Consider the following 9,425-nt stretch of genomic DNA (forward strand, 5'->3'; position numbering starts at 1 on the left):
AACTTCTTTAAATCTTACGTCTTATTGTTCAGTTTGTGTTCAAGCTAGTAATATATTACCCAAATGACGTTAATATATATTATGAAATCATTGAAATCTGTACATCTTGTGCGTTCTACATTGTGTTTTAACCATTATTAAGAATAGATAAGAGGTATTATTTTACACCGTATAAACTTACAATTCTTGGAAATATGTACATGTAATAATATTTTTATATAAATAGGTGTAACGTAAAATGTATGAAAAAAATTAATTAAATAAAGTTAAAAATTACAATGGACTTAAATTCTTGCGTCATAGACACAGTATTACGGGAACTTGAAATCTCCATTCATGCTATGATATGTATTAGGTGGTAGGGTGCATTAAGTGACATCTATTTGACTCAATGGAAACAATAAATCTATACATAAATAGAAAATTAGATAAGTTAAAGAACTGTATTTTTGGGTTCTACATTGTTGTACTATTTTAAAGAATAAATACTCCTTTTTGAAGCATTGTTACACACTGTATAACCTTACAATTCTTGGATATTTGTACTTTTAGACTGGATTTGACGTCGCACCAACACACTAGACAACACAGTCATATGGCGACTTCCAGCTTTACTTGTGAAGGAAGACACCGGGTGCATTATTTCAGGCACGAATGGGCACCTGAGTAGAACTACTGGGGGCTAGTTAACTAGTTGAATTGCTTCCTCTTATGAAAGAATCCAAAACGGTGACAACCCATGCCGAAAACTTTGTATATTGCATTTTCTGCTAAAAAAATCCTGTTTGTTTAAAATCAATTTGTTTATAGACTGTAAAAACAATACATTAATTTAATTTCATAGCCCCTCTTTATCAGAACAAACGCAGCCATTCCACTTGACTGATATCAGAACAAAACCAGCATGCGTAGGTTCCACTTCTACCGGAATTATTTCAAGTAATTCAATTAAAGTCGGTAAAACCGGCAACAGAAAGAGAGAAAACTTAAAGAAAAAAATGAATCTATGACTGTCCTCATGTGTTACGACCGCAATATCAAATTACATTGCCAAATGGAATAGGTATTTTTCAACAGACAAAATTTAGTGTTGAGCAACAACAAACACGAATATTTGGTCCAAGAGGGGCAACAAAAAGCTAAATTTACCAAATAAACGTTTAGTGAACAATGTATTCATGTATATATTTACTCAAACTAGGCTTGAATGTCAAGCGTTATCAAAACCAATGTACTGTCAATAGGGCCCGTAAGTCTCGTTTACTTTCACTTTCGATTTTCCACTTCCGGGTACAACGGCAGACATATTTACCATTACGCATATAGGTAACCCCGAAGAACTCGAGAGATATAGAAGTTAAATTTGTTTCGAACCTCTTCAGATTGTCAGGAATGGAAAGCACGGGTAAAAATATGCAGGTAGGTCAATTATCTAACGAAAAACCGAGGGATTTATAGAGTTTTATAAAACTAGTTTATTTTCGGATAGTGACAATTGTTTCGGATGTTTTGTCAAGGAAGTGAATTCTAGTTGTTTAGCTTTTGGTATTGTTTTAAAACTACTTATGTGAGAAACTTATTCAAACCACTTTTACTTATTGAAATAAACAATGGAGAAACGCTTTAATTCTAGTGTATATTAGAGTTATACAAAATTCGGACATTGCACAGTAATTCGGATATATCTTCCCTTCCATTTTTATCAAAATTTCAAAACTTATATTGGTATAATAAACCCCAGGTCCCAAGTAAGAGTTTTGATAATTAAATCAGAAAGGATAGATCATAGATGTATGCAAAGTTTAATAGTATAGATCCATTTCTAACTATGGAGAATAGTATCAAGGCACTAAAACTTTTTCAATTATATATACATGTGAATATGGTACCTAGCAAATTATGATTGAATTACAAAATATAATATTTGAATAAACTATTTCAGATGTGTAGACAGGGAGGTATATGACAAGTATGTTCACTATGGACCATTTATCAACTGTTTCCACTGCCTATGATCCTGAAATATCTATTCATCAAAGGTAAATACATGTAAAATAATTGATTACTTTTTAGTTGAGATCTGAAAGATAAAAAATATTTTAATAATTTTTGGATTTCACTGCATGATAATTGATAAGTAAATAAAACATGAAAAACAGTCATGTTTCAAATTGAAGAAGATAAATATTTTTGACTGTTATATACTAGTATTATGTGTTGTTGTTTATCTTTAATGTTTATTTACTTCAAAGATGAAATTTTCTGTCAATCATGGCCAGCTTATTAAAAGTGATGTAAATATCATTTCTAATGTTTTATTCAGTGAAATATATTCAGGTCTTACACTTATAACAACATATTTATTGATTTTTCTTTCTGCAGATAACAAGGAAAAGATGAAGGAAAATTTGTCCAGGAAGAACTTTATTGCATCTACCATCTTCCAGTTCCTTAATTTGAGAATAATATCAGAGAACACACAGTTACAGAAAACACACCAGAGATAAAGATTTTCATGGAATCACATTAAATGACTATGATGTAAAGATGAAAAAGAAAACAAAATAGCAAAAATATTATATATCATCTACTTCTAATATTGTTAGTGTAATCATTGATAAGCTTACAAATTTGCATTCAAAGCTTTGATACCAAGCTGACCATTTTTCAATTAGAATATGATTTATAACTCCATGATAATTTGTTCATGTAAATTTTCAAAGTCTTTACTTTTGTAAAAGGAAATATGCCAATTCTTGTATCAGTAGACATTCACAGTGTAAAGTCACATTGTCCAAATAACTAATAATAATTTCAAGTGCTTTCCTGAAGTTTTTTTCCACTGGAAAATCAGTGTGATATATTTGCAAAGCAGTGGACTATAATTTGTGTAAAAATAAAAGTTTATCAAACTTTTAAACTGTTTTTTGTTTCTTCTATTTGCAGTTCTTGATCATAAGGGTTCATCTGCAAAATAAGTGTGTACTTAAATTCTCTAACAGCAATGGCTAGATTGCAGTAAATAGTACTAAATACTATGCATGTCATTTGAATTTGTCTGGCCTGAAATCGAAACAGACACTATCTAAATAATATTGATGAATAGTTCATATAGCTCTTCAATGACTACATTTACTTTTATGTACATGGACAGAAGTTAAAAACATTGATTTTTTTTGAAACATTGACAATTTTGAAACATTCCCAATTTGGGTATATTAATGTATCAGTGATGTAATTGTATTGTATCAAGTGCAAACCCTAAGTTTTGCATGTTTTGTATAGATAATTCACTTTTGGTCAAATGTCAACAGGTTCAATACATTATATTACAGGTAATTTGAAACACAAAGAAGTACATGTATATGGTATGTAATAACTGCCCCTCTGACACTAAAATCTTTCAAGGAATGCAGAATTGCATGTCTTCTCCAAGTTTGTGATTAAGAGACAGACTTGGGCTTTCAAGGGCTAGCAAGCTAGTGTTTTGCTACTGAATACTCAACACAGATGAATTGCATTAATATTGTTTACTCTGGTATTACTACCTGCCATGTACAATGCAAACCATGGCTTTTCTAAGAGAAGTGAAAGGCTTTTTGTGGAAGGAATTTTACACATCTTGCCTTAGAAAAAAGTTTTCTTTGATATTTAAATAATGGTTTTTGAGCATGTCACATGCTTATAACCTGAAGAAAGAAGTGCAGTAAATAAATTATTTATCATAAAAGTAACAAAATTTAAACAAAATATATTTCATACAAAATACTTAATCAAAATAACTTTACTAACTGCTTAAAACAAAATCAAATGATGGTCCATGTAATTGCAAATAGTTACTTTTTGAAACTATATCAGGACACCAAATTCAAAGCTTTTGAAGAATAAAAATAAAAGCAATTCTGAGGAATTATGTGTCATTAAAAACTCCCTTGAATCAATTAAAACTGATACATTATAAAATGTTTATAGATTCCATTACTTTTACAATTTCAGTGATCATGGTGATATAAACTAAAACTCAATCAAGATAGAAAACTTTTAAATTAAATGCAGAACATTTATCTTTTTACCATTCTTGTCATCTTACAAGTCTATTTATAACAGATTTATCTTAACTGATTTGAAACTATATGATGCCTGGTTGAAACTGTTTTGGACAGCCATTTGCAGAAGATAAATTATCTTTAAATATAATTCAGTTAATACAAATTTATGACAGGTTATTTATTTCTAACAAAGAGTTTGAAAGACAGATATTTTGTTTAACATTTTTACACTGACATATGTCTTTGAAGTGTCTTCAACCTTAGTTTTTATTAGAATACAAACATTCAGTCAGACAGTTTACACAAGCCATGGAGCTCTAAGAAGCTTTAATTCAGACAAAAATCTGTAATGGACTGCCATGTCTCTACTACTATGTACTCCAAGGCTGTGTATGGACATTCCCTTTCAACTATATCTAGTGGTATCACTATTTGGTTTCTAATCTGAACACTCCAAAATAAATCAAGAGCCATGCCAAATACTCAAGATCCAACCATGAAATCACAAACCTGCATATAAAGAAAAATTATCATGAGTTGAAAGTAATAATAATTAGTCAGCTATTAATTTCAATCATTTTCAAGAAAAATATTGTCATGAATATAAAATATTGTTGAAAAGGAAGAAACCTTTCTTGGTGTCCTAGTATATATACATTGTAGAGTTGCTTTTACAAATGATGTTAAAAATGTGATAGTGACCAAGTTTTTGTAATCATTTTCTGAACATGATTTAACTAAAAAATGACCCACTTACTTGAGAAAAAAATAAAAAAAATACTTTAATCAGTATTCAACATGAATAAACTACATATATGCCATACTGATTGTTTATTTAGCTACACTGTACATTTGTAATTATTTACAAAAACGTGAACATTATGTTATACACGAATATATGTTTTTCATTAATGTAGTTTAAGTAGCTTTAAGTATATTTCTTACCAAAACGATTTTACAGCAGCTACATCATGTCATGCATGTGTATTTACATCGGATACTGACGTTTTTCTTCACACCACTGTCCTCTGTCTAAATATCTACAGGAGTAAAATATTTCATCATATTTTATGACAATTTAAATTGGTTATATAGCTTGACTGTTTGTGCTTTATACAGATAATAATAATAATAAATAGAATTTAAGAAAATATATTCAACTAAAACACCCTGATAATCATATTGAAACGTTCTATCCGAAATATGTGATGTCCGAAATTTCTAAACATTATATTTCTGAGAGAAAATCAGGTTGCGCTATAGAAAATTGATAAAATCAAATTCAGCAGTCTGAAGTCAGATGCGAATAATTTATATCAAATAACAAATTTATTAGATTTACATAGAAAAATGAAAATATTACAGCATTTATTGCGATAAACCGAATTCGAAATGACACACCCACCTGAAGATTATACGAAGTGTATTTCATTGATACTTGTTCACAAGATGAAATCATTTGCATTTCGTTACGAAATAAGAAAAACTCTGCCAATTTCCACATATCCATTGCTTTTCCGTGTAAGTTTTACTTTCTTACCGGCATACAAGTATTACCCAATATAGAATAGCAATGTTGTTGATATTTGTTTGTACCCGGAAGTGCAAAATATCGTGAAATCTCGCAAGTCACATGACGAGACTTACATACCCTATACCGTTTCTACATCCGTGAGGAAATCTGGAATGATTTTTTTAAAGATATAGATAAACAAATTGGCTTAATATCGATGAATTGATGCAGACAAGTATCCTAATTCGCTGTGCTAAACAAACATTTTTAGAACTCGTGAATTTCCTTTGAAATCTCTGGGAAACATGTTAAATAAACAAGTGCAAAAGCATCAAAGCAAGGTTTAACATCTGCTTAATTATAGTTGCCAATTTACACCATGCCAGTTTTTTCGCTTTACGCCGCAAAAATGCAAAAACACACATTTTATGTGTCGTATGATTCCCTAATTTTGTCGTCCTTTCGCTTTTTTTGGCTCGATAATGCAAACATTCTGCATCACGAATCTGTTTTATGTAAATTTAATTTAAAAAACCTTTTCGTGATTTTGCATGTTCACATGTTCATTGCGATAAAAGCGAACATAGGACATAGTAATTAGTCACCTTTCTTTATGGCGAGCTGCGCTTTTCCTTTCAATACCATACAAGAGAGGGTTTACGCACACATACAATGGTTGCAAAGGAATGATTACCTGTGCACTGCAGAACTTGAGAAGAGCCAAATAAAATTTTTAGTTTAAATCTGCAGACTTGTGATAATTGAAATAAAAGGGAAGCCATTACGTTCATATAAGTGCTGGTTTATAAAGGTTAATAAATACATTGATTGAAAAAGTGAGATGTTTTAATGTTTTATGACAATGTAATGCAACAGCTCTTACACGGATGCGTTTTACCTTATGCAAAACAATACCCGTTCAGATGGAGACAACGTGTTTACGTATGATAAGATTTTAGCCTATTTCCACGATATTAAGTCTTGGTAGTTTGGGAAACTACCCGCATTACATGAAATCAGGCAGTTGTTCAGTTTACCATTTGTATACGGAGATACGAAAACATGGTCCTTTTATATGAAGAAAATGTAAATAAAAATGTTTTCAACTTGGCAATTACTCTAAAATTGGTTCCGGAGTGTAAATCTGATGTATGTGAATACTTTATGTACTTGTTCTTATATGCAGGACTCGCGCAATAGATCGTTTCATTCCGCATAAAATCATACATCTAATTGAAAATCATATAAACGCCGGTCATGGCAGCAGAATAATAATTGTGTGTTGTAAGAGCACCAGAGTTACATCCCGTGTGATGTGTTACGTAGTTGTGTCTGTTATATGGGGGATAGGGAAAAGATCGTCCCGGAAATTTTGTGAACAGTGTCATTTATGCTCAGTTTTATGTTAAATTTATTTGATCATATCATAAAAGAATAGCTTTCTTAAATTGTGATCACCGCGTACTTCCATGTGTAACTATAACATAAATTTTCCGCGGCATTTACTTATACACCAGATGGATAATGTTGACAATGAAATCCTATTTACCCCACTTAAATTAATGGATTCGTTATCTTCACTATCAATATACCTTTTTTAACGACAGGAAATTGTGTTTTATTAGAAAATGCATCACAAATCTCTGTAAAATGATGTTCTTCCGATTGAAATAAGTCAATCTATATGCATGTAGATTAGACACTAAATTTAAATATAGACCTTAGTGAGTCCATTGAACACTTGTAATTATATATTGTATATGTCATAAATACTGTTATTGTATTGAAGTTAATAGACAATGTCGTAGATACTGCTATTATGTTGAAATTTATGTCATAAATACTAATATATTGACATAACCTGATTCAAATGCTACTTTATTGTTTGATACATATTTTGGGCCGGAGGCCTTTGATTATGAAATAAAAGAGTTGAGTTGAGTTGTTACATTTACAATGCTGTGTTATGCGTAACATAGTTAATTCTTATGCTTGTATTATGCAGATGTATAAAATTTGACTACAATAATTTCTTGTGGGTTCTTTATGCATTCTATTTGATTTAATAGTTGTTTATGTTTTATGTGTGATTTATGCAGATGTATTTAATTTTACACTTTGAATGTTTGTGTGCGGTTTATGCAAATTATTTGATTTTACCATTTCTGATATTCATTTGTAAATTAAGTTGTTTTTAATTTAACCACTATAGATTATTGTTCACTGTTTATGCGAAATAGTATTTTACCATTGTATATCCTAATGCGTGCATTATACAGATGTATTTTTTTAATCTGTCCTAATAAACAGTAATAGTAGTATAAAATCTATGAATAATTTACATAACATTCTTTGGAATATTGTCAGAATGCGTAATTCCCACGAAGACTGACACACAAAATAACATAAGCGTCATTTCTGATATTAACAGATATTTATCGAGAATCAGTATCATTTATCTAGTGCTACCAGCAGCACACTATATACATTTACCTTTAGATAAAACATAGTGTTATGTTAAAAGAGAGTGTAATAAACATATTTTATTTATTATTTGCTATTTAACCTTGCTCTTTTTCGATTTTAAAATCTTGGATAATTAAATGCAGATAACTTGATAAAGTGAAAAGCTAATTTAAATTTAAAAAAATGTGTAGTTTAAATTAAGTTATAACATTTTACGAAAAATGAAATATGAAAAGGAATTCGTGCCTTTGAAAGATAGAGGTGAAAGAAAACGTTACAAACGACTCTGAACAAAGCAAAACAAAGATGGCTTAATAGCTTTTTTCTTGCATTAAAAAAACAATTATTTGCGCAGATAAAATGCAGGAATGAACGGACGTGTTGTTTGTATGTTATTGTATTGTACAGTTTTGTGGAATGTTCTGGAATTTACGACAGGTAAGTTATTGTAGACAATCTGTTGCATAATCTATCATAACATTAACGTGGTATTAGCAAAGTAAATGATACGCCGTGAGAGAATCTCTAGAACGGATTTCTGAGTATTTTTTCTTCTTATCTGAGCCTTATGATAAAGTGCTTTTTTAAAAATGAGTTGTAAAGTACCGCGTTTCCTATTACAAAAAGTATTATTTACAAAACAGAATTGAATCATAGTTGATATTTTTTTTTATATTATATCCGTAGTGCATTTTAACACTAAACGTGCATGAAATAACTCGTTGACTTAAAGCAAAACTCCTGTATTAATTGAATAAACAGTAGTAAGGTTACATTGAAATGCTGCAAGCCTTTTCTGTATAGATTGCAAGCATTTTTTTCATTATTGACTTCTCTTTTGGTAATGACAAAGGTGGCATTTGTTGACAGCTTGTCTATAGAAACAAGTTGTTTTGCATTTAACTTATTCATATGGCAACAGATTGTTCACCTAACATTTATCCGTGATCCGTGATGACTTTTATAATAGTTGTTACATATGATACGAACATCTTGATTACGTTTGAATAAATATCTTAAATACTTGCAAAATATCTTAATTAGGTTTTTATACATAACATAAATACTTGTATGATGCCATAATTAAAGCATGTGAATAACAATGTGCGAAACACAATTTTACAAATCTTTCAAGAACGTTGTGTAAGGGTCATAAAAAATTTGGATGGAAGTTTTAACCCTTTGTACAATGTTTTAAATGTTTTTTTTTGTTTTTTTGAATATCTTAAATGTAATATTTTTGTAAAAGTGTTTCATACTTATGAATAAATGTCTTAATGCATTTGTGTAAATGCTTCACATACGTTTGTGTAAATGTATTAAATATGTTTTCCTGAATGAATGAAATGCTTTTAAATAAATATTCTCATACTAGGATATATGCTTTAGTTGTTCAT

At 29.9% G+C, this 9,425-nt stretch overlaps 2 long non-coding RNA genes across 2 annotated transcripts; one reads left to right on the top strand and one right to left on the bottom strand.

Annotated features, from left to right (window-relative positions):
• The first annotated feature begins 1,260 nt into the window (after positions 1-1,260).
• On the top strand, positions 1,261-2,931 carry LOC132723384 (uncharacterized). The gene is made up of 3 exons (XR_009624738.1): positions 1,261-1,419; positions 1,943-2,039; positions 2,383-2,931. It is a non-coding gene; the product is annotated as an uncharacterized LOC132723384 (long non-coding RNA).
• Positions 2,932-4,091: 1,160 nt separating this feature from the next.
• Positions 4,092-5,636, bottom strand: LOC132723385 (uncharacterized). Its single transcript, XR_009624739.1, has 3 exons — positions 5,455-5,636; positions 4,995-5,089; positions 4,092-4,559 (listed from the first exon to the last, which is right to left on the bottom strand). It is a non-coding gene; the product is annotated as an uncharacterized LOC132723385 (long non-coding RNA).
• Between the last annotated feature and the right edge of the window lie 3,789 nt (positions 5,637-9,425).

The sequence above is a fragment of the Ruditapes philippinarum genome, unplaced genomic scaffold (genome assembly GCF_026571515.1).
Source record: "Ruditapes philippinarum isolate M1 unplaced genomic scaffold, ASM2657151v2 ctg23734_1_1_1_1, whole genome shotgun sequence".
Taxonomy (NCBI): Eukaryota; Metazoa; Mollusca; class Bivalvia; order Venerida; family Veneridae; genus Ruditapes; species Ruditapes philippinarum.